General features: G+C 32.3%; 2 protein-coding genes and 1 long non-coding RNA gene across 5 annotated transcripts in view; 2 read left to right on the plus strand and 1 right to left on the minus strand.

Moving 5' to 3' along the window:
* Window positions 1-17,396, plus strand: part of LOC141387296 (matrix metalloproteinase-2-like) — an 872,424-nt gene that overhangs the window by 807,315 nt on the left and 47,713 nt on the right. The window lies entirely within an intron of this gene.
* The window catches only part of LOC141387295 (matrix metalloproteinase-2-like), a 615,190-nt gene that overhangs the window by 473,796 nt on the left and 123,998 nt on the right, over window positions 1-17,396 (plus strand). The window lies entirely within an intron of this gene.
* On the minus strand, window positions 13,947-15,173 carry LOC141387299 (uncharacterized). 2 transcript variants are annotated; one of them, XR_012408527.1, is made up of 3 exons: window positions 15,123-15,173; window positions 14,156-14,334; window positions 13,947-14,090 (listed from the first exon to the last, which is right to left on the minus strand). It is a non-coding gene; the product is annotated as an uncharacterized lncRNA (long non-coding RNA). The 2 variants fall into 2 exon arrangements; XR_012408528.1 differs by lacking the exon at window positions 15,123-15,173 and adding an exon at window positions 14,912-15,051.

Here is a 17,396-nt window from a genome sequence, read left to right on the forward strand (position 1 = left end):
ATATAGAATTTCAAATTGGGACAATTCTGACAATTTCCCGACTTAAATGGTACAACCTAGGAAAAAATTACGAATGCTAATCTTGTAGAGAGTTTTTATAGCTATAAGATTTTCTCTAGTCCTATTTCGATAAGACTTACCGTTTCAAGCAAATCGTGAAAACCTAACAAAAAAACATAAAAAATGTGACCTGAACTTCTATATCTCAAAAATGGTAATACCATGAACAAATCATAAAGGTCAATCCTCTAGAGAATTTTCTCAGCTACAACATTTTCTTAAGTCCCATTTCGCCATTTCCAAGCAAAATCGTTAAAACCTAAAAGTGTGATATTGACCGCGATTTATTTAAAAATCCCTCCGGCGATTTTTTCTTGTTTTTGTATTTTTCTCATCTATGAACATTGCTGTTTCAGAATCCGCAAAAACTTCCCAGGTGCAAGCGATTTTTATTTAAAGTTAGTTAAGAGAGTTTTCACAGCTACAATACTTTCTTTAGTCCCATTTCGATAGGACTTGCGGTTTTCCAGCAAAATCGTAAAACCCTAAAAACCTCTAAAAATATGAACTTTGACCGCGATTTATTAAAAAAGCGCTCCGGCGATTTTTTATTATTTTTCTCATCTATGACCATTCTAGTTTCAGAATCCGCAAACACTTCCCAGATGTAAGCACCTTCCATTTAAAGTTGATTCAAGAGCACCGTGATATAGAACGGATACTTTCCCGATTATTAAAATTTTAACTATTAATTGCCCTTCATGTTTTAAATACCAAACGTTATATCCCTGATGTACATACCTACCGACCTTTACACATTTATTCACAACACATATCATAAATTCACAGATGTATGTCTATGCATATCTATTTTCTGGTGTATCTAATTCTAGAACAATTCATGCTACAATCGGATTTAAAGGTTCAATTCTAATTACAATATTATGTGTCTGTGGGCGTGCGTGTGTAATTTTAAGTGATGTGTAAATTTTTAGGATTTTAATTTAACTCATTTTAACAGTATTTTGTAATTTAATTATAACAAATTTCTTGGTGGATCGTGAAGGTAAAAGTTTCTGTGTAGCGGCATAAATAAACACTGCGTAGTGATTCAGAAACGTTTAAACTTATCAAAATTCTGACCGTTTCAGTGGATAGAGGTATACCAATATTTGTTTTTGTTCGACAGTTAACGGTTGACGGGTGAAAGAGCACATTTGTACATTTAGATGATTTCTGATTTTTTTTTATGGAAAATATTTCGTAATTTTGTGGCAAATGACCACCTACGAAAGCGTTTTGCGGTGTCATCTTTAACTCGAAAACTAATGAACTGATCGTCACATATTATTGTGGGCTTATTTATAAAGACCTAGTCCTTCATCGATAAATTTTTTTAAAGGCAATTGTCAGTTTGTCGGTTTGAGAGGGTGTTAAAAGCAAAGGGTTAAAACATGCCTCACCTCTCTTTCCCACAAACTGACAATTGCCGCAAGGAAAACTGCCTAATATAAATATGGACTTGGAGTATATTTATCTTCTCTCTCTCCCTTTTCAATATTGCTTCCCTGCACTGTTTAAATTGAACTTGGCCAAAAGCAAGATACAACAACTCAATGTAAAATGTACATCCCATTCAAAATAGAGTTAAACATTGATAATATCTACTGTCTCTCTTTTCCCATACATTACCATGGGCCGTAGCAGTGTTGTGAATATGAATTGATTTTAAATTTAATTCCATTTAATACTGCTACTGATTGGTAGGATAACTACAATTATTATTATTTGCTGAAAGGCTGTTACAATTGCCTCTTTCTCTTAGCATTGAAATGTCGTTGTAATGCAAAATCAAATGTGAGAAAATGCAATAAGAACAACAAAAACAACAACAAAATGTAAGAACAAACACTCAGTGATACACACAACTGAATGAATGTGAAGTTTTATTTGTATTTCCAATAATGATGTGTTTTGAAAAGTACACACACAACCGCACACAAAGGGACACACACTTCAATGACATTATACAAACAAACCATTTATTTGTATAACGACAATGTGAATGTCCACACATGAATGTTGTTGTTCTTTGTGTGATTATTACAACAATTATAGTGACACTACAAAGGGACATAGGACAAGCAAACAAACCCACACCACAATATACACACCCACACGATGGCAAATGTAGGGACATTTGTATATTGACTATGACCAAGCCAAATGACGATTTGCAAATGTCACCACACAAGCCACAAATGATAGTTATAGGAGGAAGGGAAGGTTGTTGGTGGGTTGTTGCAAGCCGCTGAACTATTTACCCTTCCCCGAGGGGGGAGTAGGTGAGGCACACCAACTTACTCCTACTTTAACAAACCGAAAAACATTCATTAAATTATATACAATAACAATAGCCAGGATCTTAACCCCATGGAAAACACCCGCCCGTGCATTGCAGGACATTTACTGCACATGGCTTTGAAACCACAGGATATCGATGATAATGATGTTTACTGAATTCTACATAATTGCAATTCGAAATGTGTTGCATTGTTAGTTTGGTAATCTGCATACAGAGAAACAAAAATGTGGTTATGTTACAGTTCTTAGTTCACAACAGACCAGCAACAGTAGCATTACTGTGTGTCGGCCACAACAAAATTCCTGTGCACACTGTGTTCTGGAGGACAATGTAGGTGAGAAGTATTAAATGTTTTAAGGGTGCCAATAATTGGTGGTTTAAATACAAGCGATCAGTCAAAATATATACTACGAACATACACATACATACACTATTATCAAGAGCAGTGTGGAACAACAAATACACATCGTTGTAATCAGAATCGCAAGGACTACTAACTTCGATAAAAATTTCGAAACTATTCTAGAACAGTCCTCAAACTGCACTTAAGCGAAAATGTTAAAGTATTAAACTAGAGGTGCCGGAAGATGTTGTCCTATACTGTCCATCTTCGACATTGATGTGCACTATCACTCCTTTCGATAGTTATCGTACCCACCAGGAACCTCAGTTAGTCGCCGTAGGACTTTTTAGAGATTTTGGATCATTATGTCAGGCAGCATGATCTCAGAGTACCTTTGATAAAAATTTCCAAACGACCGCCTCGTAAACTGCAGTTGAGCGAACCTTTTTAATTTTTTTAAGGGAAGTATCCGAAGATGTTGTCCTTGAATAGCCCTTAAGCTATACTTAAACGAATATTTAATTTTATTTATTTATTTATTTATTTATTTATTTATTTATTTATTTATTTATTTATTTATTTATTTATTTATTTATTTATTTATTTATTTATTTATTTATTTATTTATTTATTTATTTATTTATTTATTTATTTATTTATTTATTTATTTATTTATTTATTTATTTATTTATTTATTTATTTATTTATTTATTTATTTATTTATTTATTTATTTATTTATTTATTTATTTATTTATTTATTTATTTATTTATTTATTTATTTATTTATTTATTTATTTATTTATTTATTTATTTATTTATTTATTTATTTATTTATTTATTTATTTATTTATTTATTTATTTATTTATTTATTTATTTATTTATTTATTTATTTATTTATTTATTTATTTATTTATTTATTTATTTATTTATTTATTTATTTATTTATTTATTTATTTATTTATTTATTTATTTATTTATTTATTTATTTATTTATTTATTTATTTATTTATTTATTTATTTATTTATTTATTTATTTATTTATTTATTTATTTATTTATTTATTTATTTATTTATTTATTTATTTATTTATTTATTTATTTATTTATTTATTTATTTATTTATTTATTTATTTATTTAGTTATTTTATTTTTTATTTTATTTATTTTTTTTTTTTTGAGGGTGGTACCAGAATATTTAGTTGTTAATTGAAGAGAAATATTACGATGTCCAAGGTTGGACCAATGACAATCAGTCCTTTAGATAGTTTTTGTAGCCACCAGGAACTTCAGTTAGTCACCGTAGTATGTTTTAGATCTTTTAGACCATTATGTCAGAAAGCATGATCTTGTCCATGAAATAAATTATATAACTGTAAAAAGGACAACAAGGAGTACCTCCGATAAACAGTTCTAAACGACAGCCGAACCGCTCTTAAAATGCAGTTGAGCAAAACATATTAACTTTCTGAGGGAAGTACCACAGATGAAAATTGCGAAAGTATCCTAGAATAGCCCTTAAGCTAACTTAATCGAAAATTTTAATTGTTTTGAGGAAGGTACCCGAAGGAGTTGCCCGATACTATATATCTTCAAATTTGATTTAAATTTGAGAGAAATATTACGATGTGCAAAGGTTGGACTAATGACAATCACTCCTTTCGACAGTTGGCGGGCCCACCAGGAACTTTAGTTAGTCACCGTATGACTTTCTTACAGCTTTGGATCATCATGTCAGGAAGCATACTCTCGTCCATGAAAAAAAGTATATAGCTTTAAAGAGGAACTCAAGAAGTGCCTTTGGAAAAAAGTTCCAAACGATCGTCGAACCCACCGTAAACTGCACTTGTACTAAAATTTTTAACTTTCTAAGGGAAGTACCCGAAGATTAGTCCGATATAGAACTTGTTGAATATAAATGGGAGTGCACCCACCCTGAACGTAGTTGAGCCACAACTACTGTAATTCGTAACATTTCATTGGCAATTCGAGTTTACACCTGAGACGTTTTTGCGGATTCTGAAACTACAATTTTCATAGATGAGAAAAATCAAAAAAAAAAAAACAAAAAAAGTTCATATTTTTAGGGTTTTTTAGGTTTTCACGATTTTGCTGGGAAACCGCAAGTTGGTTCAAGAGCATCGTGTCCATTTTGTAATTCCAATTATTCAATTTGTTATTCGAATTATTCCATTTTTAACTCGAATTGTTCCATTTGAAATTGGAATTATTCTATGTGTAATTCGAATTATTCCATATGTAATTTAAAAAGCACTCCGGTGATTTTTTTTGTTTTTCTGAATCCGCAAAAACTTCCCAGGTGTAAGCTCCTTTCATTTAAAGTTGGTTCAAGAGCACCGAGTCCATTTGTAATTTGAATTATTGAATTTAAAAATCGTATTATTTCATTTCTAATTCGACTTGTTCCATTTGAATTTCGTATTATTCCATTTGTAATTCGAATTATACAATTTGAAATTCGAAACAAAAAAAAATAAACAAAAAATTGAAATGTTTCGAATTACAAAAGGAATAATTCGAATTACAAATGGAATGATCCGAATTACAAATAAAACAATTCGAATTACAAATAAAACAATTCGAATTGCAAATAAAATAATTCGAATTACAAATAGAATTATTCGAATCCCAAATGATATAATTCGAATTATAAGCAAAATAATTTGAATTTCAAATGGTATAATTCGAATTACAATTGAAATGTTTCGAATTACAAATAGAATTCTCGAATTACAACTAAAATAATTTGAATTTCATCTGAAAAAGGTGTAGCCTGAGGACCGCCGATATTTGTTTATGGCATCTGTTACTGGATCTGTGTGAATGCTATTCAAACTTGCCTGAGAAACTTGCTGATCGAAGGGTTTTACCTTATACCGTTAGACCTCTCTCTCTATATCATGAAGATACCTCCTAACATACCTAGGTGTGGGATGACCTACACGGTAACATAGATACATATGTATGTTTCCACAACATCCCGAAGGAATAAGGGAGCCACTGTAGTGCAGTGGTAAGCACGTCCGCCTTGCACTTAGAAGGTCTGCGGTTCAATCCCTGACCAGAACATCAACATTTTCGGTCATGACTTTATTTCCACGTCTGGAGTTAGTTACGTAGTTTTAGCAGGTCAGTTGAAAAGGAGCAGTATGTTGTGCGGGCCTGCACCACATGCTAGACAGATGTTTTAGACGGTGTCATCAATACCTGCCCTGTAGGAATTTAGACGGCTGCATTATCCTGAGCGTATCTGTGCATAAGCTACTCTGGTTTATCGTGACAGAAGACGTTATATGTGGTCAACAAGGTTTCTTTATCTGCTGAGAACCGTATTGCTACATCTAAGCTTGTCGCAGATAGCACAGACGACGGGAACTCACTGTCGATTGTTACCCCTAGGATCTAGTGGAAGTTAGTGGTAGGAATTCTGCTACCATCTAACATAACATTCAACTCTGTGTTCATTCATTTCCACAGTCCACGTGGAAAACAGGGTGGCCATAGATTAAGTGGCGGATATTTACATATTCCTCGCGCGGTAAAGGGTGGTAAGATCGAGCAAACAAGAGCTCAGACTTTCACAAATGACATCAAGAAAGTTACACGACGCCGAGAACGTACATTACAACCTCGATTCCGCCTAAAGATGGTGGAATACAGGAAAGGTAGAGGATGAATAGTGTTTGGCAGTATCGAAGACTTTTGATAAGTGGAGCGCCACAAATACTCTCCTATCTTACGACTTGTTCTGGTTGAGTCTTCGACTACTATGTGTGGAGATGACGTGTACCGCTACTAATGAAAACTATGCTGATTATCCGCAAGTGCATAAATATTTCTGATACTGGGAGGTGTAAAGCGTCAAAAGTCTTTGTTATGCGACAAATGCGAAATCGGTCCATATGATTTACCTTTGTTGTCTGCCTTCAGTAGCGGGACCATTTTCCAAACTTCGGACACACTATGAGTTGCTAGCGACAGGTTGAGAACTTTCGTAAGATATTGAATTACCGGCTCATCAAGCTTTTTTAGCATTACCATGGATATACCGGCAGGGCCTAACGCTTTGGATGATTTAGACGATGACATTTATAGCATCGCCATTGTAAATTATGGTGGTTTCTCCTCGGCAGGACTCCAGGAGTGATCAACAAATTGTTGAGCACCTTGAGCACCTCTTCTTTATTTTTATTTTATTTCTTTATTTCTTTATTTCTTAAGTCTATGATCAACAGCAGATTCAGATCTTGTGTGACCAAATGCTCAACGTACCCGGGAGCTGATGTGCCATCCGACCACAATCTGTTGATGCTCAACGTTCGAATAAAAATTGCAAGATTTAAGAAAAGGAAGAAAAAATCTCACAAGATAAATACTGAGATACTCAATAACTCATCAACCAGAAATGAAGTGAAGGTGCAAATCAATAATAAACTTGAAAACATAGATTCAAACGATGTAGAAAATATATGGAACAATGTCAAGGATACGATGTGCAAAATAACAAAAAAATATCTTGGAAACTGTACAAGAAGACCCCAAAATGAATGGATGAATAATGAAATTATGGAACTTCGTGTGGAACGAAGCAAATATAGGAATGTTGACTATGAACGTTACTGGGAAATCAACAAGGAAATCCGCACCGCTACGCGTGCTGCAAAAAATGCTCTATTGAATGAAAAGTGTAGAGAAATTGAACATCTACAAAATATTCACGATGATTACAATCTTCATAAAAAACTAAAAGAATCCGCAGGAGTGTATAAGAGAGCATCACCATCAGTACTAATGGATGACAACAATCGACCAATCTTTGAGCCATTACACATAAAGAAACGATGGAAAAACTATATTGAACAATTATTCACTGACGACCAACGGTCAAGATATGATAACAACATAAATACATCTTTAACGGGAAACCCAATTACCAAATCCGAAGTAGAATATGCAATTCAATCACTAAAAGATAGGAAATCAACCGGACCCGACGAAATTCCTTCTGAAGTCTTAAAATTAATAGATGGTGATAACATCTCACTCATTGTAAGACTTTTCAATCATGTGTATGATACTGGCCAATATCCAAACGAATGGCTGAAATCAACTTTTATTGCGATACCAAAGAAATCTAATGCAAAAAAGTGTTGTGACTACAGGCTTATTAGCCTTATGTGCCACATATTAAAAATTTTTTTGAGAATAATCCACAAACGAATTTACACGAAATGCGAAAGTGCTATGGGAGAGTCCCAGTTCGGCTTCAAGGAGGGTATGGGCACCAGAGAAGCCATATTATCCATCCAAGTACTGGTACAGAAATGCCGCGAAGTTCAAAAAGATGTTTATATATGTTTCATTGATTATGAAAAGGCATTCGATAACGTCCAACACGACAAATTGATAAATATACTAAGGGAAATTGGAATACAAGAAAAAGAAATTAGATGCATACGCAATTTATATTGGAACCAAACTGCAAGAATTGAAATAAATGGTGATCTGACTGACGAAATTCCCATATCAAAAGGAGTCAGGCAAGGATGCATACTATCGCCGCTTCTTTTTAATATATACTCCCAAAAGATATTTAATGAGTCAATTGAAGGAGAACGAATTGGAATAAGAGTTCAGGGTAAAATTATAAATAATATACGCTATGCTGATGATTCCACAATTATTGCTAGCAGTATATCTGGGCTGCAACAACTCTTAGACAAACTCACGTACGTAAGCGAATCATATGGCCTCAAAATAAATATAAAGAAGACAAAATATATGATTGTAAGTCGAAAATATGTCAGTTGTGAAACGTCACTAAATATCAAAAACGAAAACATCGAACGCGTAAAATCTTTTACATACCTCGGCGTTTTAATTAACGACCAATGGAACACATCAAACGAAATTAAGCGTCGAGTGGAGATGGCCAGAAATGCCTTTTTTAAATACAAAAAAACACTTACAAACCATGAAATTGGTCTCAAAACGAAGGCAAGATTTGTCAAATGCTACATTTGGTCTATACTACTATATGCAGTAGAAACCTGGACCCTAAAAAGTGCAGATGAGAAAAAAATTGAAGCATTTGAAATGTGGGTATACCGAAGAATACTGAAGATACCCTATACATCGCATATTACGAATCAAGAAATTCTAAGACGAATGAACCTCGATAGGCAACTTTTACGCACCGCAAAATCAAGGAAAATCGCATACCTGGGGCACCTGATGAGGAACCATAAATATAAATTTATACAAGCCATTATTAAATGTAATATAGAAGGACACAGAACAAGAGGCAGAAGAGAGACGTACTGGTTAAGGAACATCCAAGAATGGACAGGATACTGGGATGAAACGAATCTAATATATGCTGCGAAGAATCGAGAGCTGTCAATAATTTCATAACATAAAACATTAAAATATATTAATTTGTAATACATATAGTATTGTATGATCGCTTATATCCGAATAACGGATCCGCAAATAAAGAAGAAGAAGAAGATGGGCAAATTCCCTTACAGACTGCGATATATGTAATATTCATAATTAAATACAAATTCTAAATTTTATAATATAAATTTTCAAATTTTTTTAAAATTTTAATACAATTATGTACAAAATTATATATTTAAACATATAAACAATAATATTTTAATCTAAAAATTGCTTTAAAAAAGATTTAAAAGACTCTCTTGAAGTATTAAAATCGATAACAGATATTCTGTTTAAATTATTAAAATTATGTAGAGCACCAACTAGCGGGCTATTTATAATATAGTTCTGGCGGTAACAATCAATCGAGAAAATATTGTGTGATCTAAGATTTCGACGAGGAATGTTAAATGATATTTTAGACATAAGATATGGACAGTCAATGTTATTATTTATTAAATCGTATATAAACATCAATGAATGCATTTTGCGCCTTTTTTCCAATGTTTCCAAACCAATTAGCATACTCCTAGACTCATATGTTGGTAGAGGTCGTGTAAAATGTAATGAATACAAAGCAAGTTTTAAGAATTTCTTCTGTATTCTCTCCAATCTATTTACATTTACTGCAATAAAAGGATTCCAAATAATGCAACAATATTCTAGTTTTGCTCTCACAATAGAAGTGAACAATATTTTAAAAGTGTAAGGATCGCTGAATCCTGTGCTGTGTCGTCTGATAAATGCCAATAACGAATAAGCTCTAGGAATTAATTTATCTAAATGCGGTGTAAAAGAAAGTTTGTAATCAAAAATGATGCCAAGATCTTCAATTTCCTCAACCTTTTTCAGAATTGTCTGATCAATAGTAAATTCATAGTGCAAAGGATTGCGAACACGATAATATGACAAATGAACACATTTTTTAACATTTAAATTCAAACGATTATTATTACACCAATCAGAGAATCTATTCAAATCAGATTGAATTTTCAAAAAGTCATTTTGGTATTTTGTAGCAAGGAAGATTTTCAGATCATCTGCATACATCAAAAAGTTGGCATATTTAAAACATGTATAAATATCATTTATAAAGATATTAAAAAATAATGGTCCCAATATGCTTCCTTGTGGAACACCCGAGGATAATTTATAAGGTTTTGATTCAAATGAACCTATTTTAACTACACATGTTCTGTTTTCGAGATAAGATTTAACCCACTTAAAAAAATTGGAGTGAATTCCGAAATTATGCAATTTTTTCAAAAGAACATCATGAGCGATTTTATCGAAAGCTTTAGAGAAATCTGTGTATATAGTTTCAACTTGACAACCAGCAGAAAAAGATGAATAACAGTAGTCCGTGAATACAAATAAATTAGAAGTCGTAGATCTACCTTTATGAAAACCATGTTGCTGAGGGATCAATAAAGATTTCACAGCAAAAAACAACTTTTCATGAATTATGTTTTCTAAAATCTTAGACACAACACTCAATTTAGAGATTGATCGATAAGAAGATATATCTTCTTTACGACCCCTTTTAAAAACAGGATTTATAAAAGCAAATTTCCAACGGTCTGCAAAGATTCCATTATGCAAGGATTTATTATAAAGAAGTTTAAGAGGATAATACAGAGAAATCGCGCATTGCTTGAGTAGATACGCACAGAGGCCATCAACATCTCTAGTATATGAATTTTTGATGTTCTGAATACCATGAATCACATCATAATCAGTCAAAGTTAACACCCCAAAACTTAAATGCGTTGAAGACACCTCTTCAGATAGATTACAGGAAAAAAGTGGGTCACAATTCTCAAGATTGGACTTAAAGTAGGAAGCAAATAAATCCGCGATTTCATGTGGGTTATTTGCAACTGAATTATTATAGCACATCGGGACCGGAAAGTCCAAACATTGCTTTTTAGCATTAATAAAATTCCAAAACGATTTAGGATTATCCTTAATCTGATTTTCAATATTTATTATATATTGTTTATAAAGAAATTTATTGAGAAAGTCAAATTCCTTTCGGCATTGAACATATGCATTATAAATGATTGGATTTAAAGAATCATTATAGCGTTTGAATAGTTTATTACGCTTATTCTTTAACTGACGCAACCTTTTTGTATACCACGGATGGCTAATTGGTTTTGAAGTCTTGATAGGAATGCATTGCTTACAAGTGTGAATAATATTTTGAAGGAAAACATCATAGCACACATTTAAATCATCGATGTTTAATAAATTTGACCAGTCAACATTCAATAAAGCTGAATTTAATAAGTCAAAATTGCCGTGCTTAAAATCAAACATTTCCAAAGTCGAATCGCAAGAATCTCTTAAATATATTACAATGTCCAACTCAACTATAATAGCTGAATGGTGTATATTACGTTTAGAAAATGAGTCTGTACACTCATAAATTATGAACTTGAAATCATTCTGAACAAATATTAGGTCCAGAAGTCGATGTAGCTGATTATAAACATTATTAATTTGAATTAGGTCCATTTCAAGCATGCTGTCTATAAGATCGATTTCATAATCCTTATTTACATTTGTAGGAATTAGAACCTCATCATAATAAGACCACACAATATTCTTTAAATTAAAGTCGCCTAAAACGCAGAATTGTGTCCTATTATCGAAATCTTCATATAAATGCAATAAATTATTTAAATGCATTGAATATAAATTTGAGTCACTGTTCGGGGGTAAATAAGAAACAGCTATACATAATTTACCATTTTTTATGGGGATAAAAACAAATAATTGATCTAATAACAAATCTATATTTAAATTTGGCAATATATGAGCTTGAAATTTTTTCTTTACGGCAACCAAAACACCACCGCCTCGACTGCAACCAGTCAAATCAGCATTTCTATCTTTACGAAAAACGGCAAACTTTTTTAAATCAAAAAATTCACCATCATTGAACTCCACAGTTAACCATGTCTCCACTAAAACATACACATCGTAATCTTCGCTGGACGAAAATGTAAACAAACTTTCACATTTCGAACGCATTCCTCCAACATTTTGATAAAAAATCTTCAATCCAGAGGTTGTGTTTACTGATTGGGCAGAGTCGCCGGCTTCTTTTCGAAAAAAATAAATGGTCTGATCTTCACCTCTTTTGGCCACAGTGAAGGTTTGATTAATTCCTCGTAGCAACAAGACGAAATACAGACTTTAAAGTTTACATGTTTAAGTGTTTTTACATCCACATCTTTTTTTACAAGCAGATAGCATTCAACATGTTCTCTGTCAATCTTGGCATTCTTAACAATGTGATCAATTATTTGTTGTGCAGTCACATACGTTTGAAAAGACGAAATATGTACATACTTCTTTTTAACAGCAACAGGAAGATCCATTGAAACATTATCACCCACAGCAATAACACGACGTCTTCTCTTACGACCGCGAGCCTCCAACCAATTATTATCATGCAAGTTCGATCGAACCTCCGACAGAGCAGAAGGGAACGAAAGTGTAGAAGCAGCATCTAACTCTTGTTGGTATTGTACGTCAGATGCATTAACTTGTGATGTCGATGCATTGACAGAAATAGTACGATTACCAACAACATTTTGAACATCGTTGCGTGGTTGATTGTTTAAATGCTCAAGGCCAGCCCTTAGGTCATCGAACTTCTTTTTCAAAATATTCATGTCACCAATTATGTGCATCAACGCGCTCTCTTTTATTTCTCTTATGTCATGAGACAATGAAGAGAGTAATGCCAGCATACCGTCCGAGACTTTTAAACAATTTTCGCAATTAAAAACAATGTTTTTGTTGCAAACAAATATTTCACCAAACTTTTCTCGATCAATGTTCATACACACAAAATGAAATCTTGCCTTGCATATATGACAAGAAATGTAATTTGTTTTAGCTGAGTTAAAACATTTTGCACAGTGAGAGTTCGGTTCGGATGAATTCATAATGCACGTCTTAATAGTTTAGCAATCAGATGACGACTCTGATTCTGATCAGTCAGGCGCCCAACTTGGCAGCCCATCAGATTATCTAGCACTTATTGCGCTTGTTCTGATCGATATAGCTGTTAACTTTCTGTGTCAACCCTCTCACGCAGAGAAAAAAATATGTTTGATCCAACAATATTCCAAAAGCAAAATATATATTGTTAACATATTGTTGGATTCCTTATGTAGTATTGTCAATCCAACAATCGTTATTGTCACACTGGACTATATTATGTGTTCTAAATATAAATATGTATTGTCACTTTGACACTATAACGCTTTGGACCAAACATGTAAGTACGATAGTTTTGGTTAGAGGTAACAATATATGTTGTTACAATTCACAATAGTTTTGGTCCAAGTGGACAATAAATATTGTTAGAACTTACATTTGTTTTGGTCAGAATTAACAATATTTATTGTTGCAATTTACAATAGTTTTGGTCAGAATAGACAATAAATATTGTTAGAACTTACAATAGTTTTGGTCAGAAGTAACAATATTTATTGTTGCAATTAACAATAGTTTTTGTCAAAATGGACAATAAATATTGTTAGAACTTACAATAGTTTCGGTCAGAAGTAACAATATTTATTTTTGCAATTCACAATAGTTTTGGTCAGAAGTAACAATACTTATTGTTGCAATGCGAAATGGTTGGAATAAAAATTGCATACCTACCTTTTTAATGTGTTACATTTAAAAAAATATAAAAAGTTTCATTTTATTATTTATTTCATATATGATTTTTAAAAATTTTAAATAAACCTGATATGAGATAATTTTAATTTCAATTGACGCTAATTTTATTTAGTTTAACAAAGATTGATGTGCAAATAAAGCATGTTGGTAAACTATTTATTGTGATTTATTCGGTCAGGAAAATTGTGAATCCAAGTCGTTAGTACAATTTGAAGCTAAATAAAAAAAGAAAATATGTTAGAAATATCGCTTAGTAAAAGTACAAAAAGAAGATACTTACTAATTAATTTTATGCCCAAAACAAAATCGGTTGAAGAAATGTATTGTTGCACCAAATTACTGAATATAACTGGTTTAGAGAGTATTCTTATTAAAAATGTCCACTTCAGCTGTCGTTGATTAGTTTTATGTTTTCTTAACTAAATTTAAAAAGTCTGCAGCAAAACACTCCTTAACCCGCTAAATAAAAAAATAGCATCATGAAGTTAGTTAAAAACAGACACACAAAACTACGCAATAAAATACAAGTGTCAGCAATAGTCTTTTCTTTGGTTTTCATTGAGCATGCATTGCAAAAATTATTAGACTGTTGCAACTCGCTCTTTATATTTTAAATTAAAATAGAATTCCGACAATTCGTTCACAAAAACTCAAATTTAGGAAAAAAAACTATTTCTTTCTTTTTTGTTTTTAGCTCTCCACAAAACACACACATAACAACTTACATACGATAGTAGAAGAAGAAATTCAAAAGAGGTGGTGTCAAACAACAATGAAAAATAGTATTGGTAAAATGGACAATAAATATTGTTAGAATTCAGAACAGTTGAGGTAAAATTATCTATATTTACAATAGTTTTGGTCAAAACTACAAACGCGTGTTGTAAACATTATTCAGTACAAAAAGAAACCAAAAGGGATCGACGTTTTCAAGAAAATTTAATTTATTGTGTCAAAGATGTATGAAATATCGGAATTCTTCTTTAATATCTCCTTGCAACGCAAATTCTGCTTCAACCACCACTTTTATATTTACCGCTTCACAAAAACACATGAGAAAACCAAAAACAAAAAAAAACTACATGACAAAAGTAGATAACGCCATAAAAAAAGAAAACACCGACAGTTTTAAAATAATAAAGAATTCAATAGATTTAATAATGTATGACACTTTTATTATTAGATTTTTTTTTGCATTTTTGTCTTGGAATGTTGTTTTTCTGAGTTTATAATCACTAATGTTTTACATTTTTTGATCCACTTTCTTTGACTGCCAAACAAAAACTAATTAGGGACAAAGAACGCGCAAACCCAAATAACTTCACCGGCTGCCACACATAAACTAAAGAGAGCAAAACAAGAATGCAGCGACTAGAATCCAGAGCAAATACTCAACAAGTTAACGGGAGAGAGTATAGTCAAAAATATGTATTTTTGAACTAATAATAGACATTTCAATCCAAAATTGTGTATCTACTGAAAAAACAAAATAACAATACGTATTTAAAACTACAACAAAAGCGATTTTTTTAAAAGACAATATTTTTTGTAAAAATTCTAGATTATGATAGTTCCTATCAATCGGTATTGTTAATGATTTTTACAATATTGCGGAATTCCGAAAGTTGTTTTTGTTTTTTATGTTTGGAGCAAAAGATTGTATTTTTGGATTTGCAATGCAATGCTTGAACAAAACAAATACAATTTTGGAACAAAAATTGATATTTTTGTTCCAACAAAAGCGAAAAATATTTTTTCTCTGCGTGCTGGCTCTTGGTCCGCTGGGGTTGGCTCTACGAAGCTCATCATGTTCATTTGCCAGTCCTGTCTCCTCTGCTGGGAAATTTGATCTTACTTCGGATATTCGAGCAGCAAGCGGTTGTGATCAGACATCAGAAGCGTTGGGCAGTTCTCTAAAGCGAAGCCAATTAGCTTTGCGGCGAACCAAACACTTGAACACAATTGACACCTCAATACGGTGTAGGGAGCGATGGTTGTCGCTTGGAACCAACCCGGTGTTGACACCACCGTGGAGTCAAACCGTCAAGGCAGCTAACCACGTTAATCAGCACCACCGCATTTTCCCCATTTTTGGGAAATACGTCATTTTTGCAAATTTCTGGAGAAAGACGAAGCTATTGTAAGGTAGGTAGGATTGTGGCCTTTAAAAATCGTTTTAGTAAATTACCGTAGCGTTTACACAACATGATCTATTTTATTTTTCCTCGGGTACTAAATTTTATGAAATTCCAAATTTAGTGGACTAGAACTTTTGTGGAACAACATGGAACAAAGTTCTGTTTTCACAGAAAGATGCCCAAAAGTCTCGTCTTCCAGCCCATATATACTTTTGTACCCGTCCCGTTCCGTCCGTTTAACACTTTTTTCTATACAGTTTCCATATGAATTACAGTTTTTCGACACAAATTACAACTTTTTTGAGTATATGAGTTTTTATACGAGTTATATAAGTTTTATTAAAACCCAAGGAGATTTTTTTTTTAAATTTTGAAAAAATTTAATTTTTTTTGTAAAATTTTTTTTACAAATTTTTGAAAAAAAAAATTCGAAATTTTTTCGATTTTTTTTTAGTTTTTTTTGGTGATTATTTTGTTTATTTGTTGGTGTTTGACCATCTTTAATACATAGGAAGATATAAAAACCACAAAAACACTCATATTTTGATGAAAAATAGTTAAAAAACTCAAAAGTTTAACTTTGACCTTAAATTTCTCTGCAACTACCACACCGAACTTGACCGCTTATAATTCGTCTAAAAACTGATAGTGTTATCTGTCTAACAAAAAAAGAATTATGAATATATCTCTATCCGTTCAAAAGTTACAGAATTATGACCAGGAAAAAACGATACTGAACCACTGTACGACGGATAGGGCTAAATCGACTCAAAATTGTTTAAAACTTGGGGTCCAAAACTATTATTTCGAAGATGCACATTTTGGATAGTACCTCGTTAGCCTAAAGACTGATGGTAGACGGATAAAATGATATCCAAAGGCATGGTAAATCAATGATAATCTTGAAAATATATTCTTAGAGGTAGTTTACACTATCTATTAATGTCATATGACACGAAATTAAAACATTCCATATCTACCCACGCAGGCAATGTGGAGACGTAATTTTACGGCATTTTTGCTGGTGTGGACACAAAAAGTAAATGGCGTAAGAAACATCTCCAATATTGCACACATTAGCGACTGTATAACGATGGAAAATTTCAGCACATATGACATTGATAGATAGTGTAAACTACCTCTTAGATGGGCTTATGGGATTTTAATTCAACAATTAAAATCTTTAAAGTTTTAGCCATGCTATCGGCCTTTGGCATCTCGTTTGTTTTGTTTGGAAGAGGAACCTATTCTAGAATGTCAGGTTAAAATTCCAATTGGAAAATCAAAAAATTGTCTAAACTTACTACCTTACCCTAACAATTCTTCTTTTCCTTAAATCCTCAAACCATGAACAGTCAAGAAAACAAAAAAACAGAAAGTAAA

The sequence above is a fragment of the Musca autumnalis genome, unplaced genomic scaffold (assembly GCF_047663935.1).
Source record: "Musca autumnalis isolate F117 unplaced genomic scaffold, ASM4766393v1 scaffold_5, whole genome shotgun sequence".
In the NCBI taxonomy this organism is placed as follows: Eukaryota; Metazoa; Arthropoda; class Insecta; order Diptera; family Muscidae; genus Musca; species Musca autumnalis.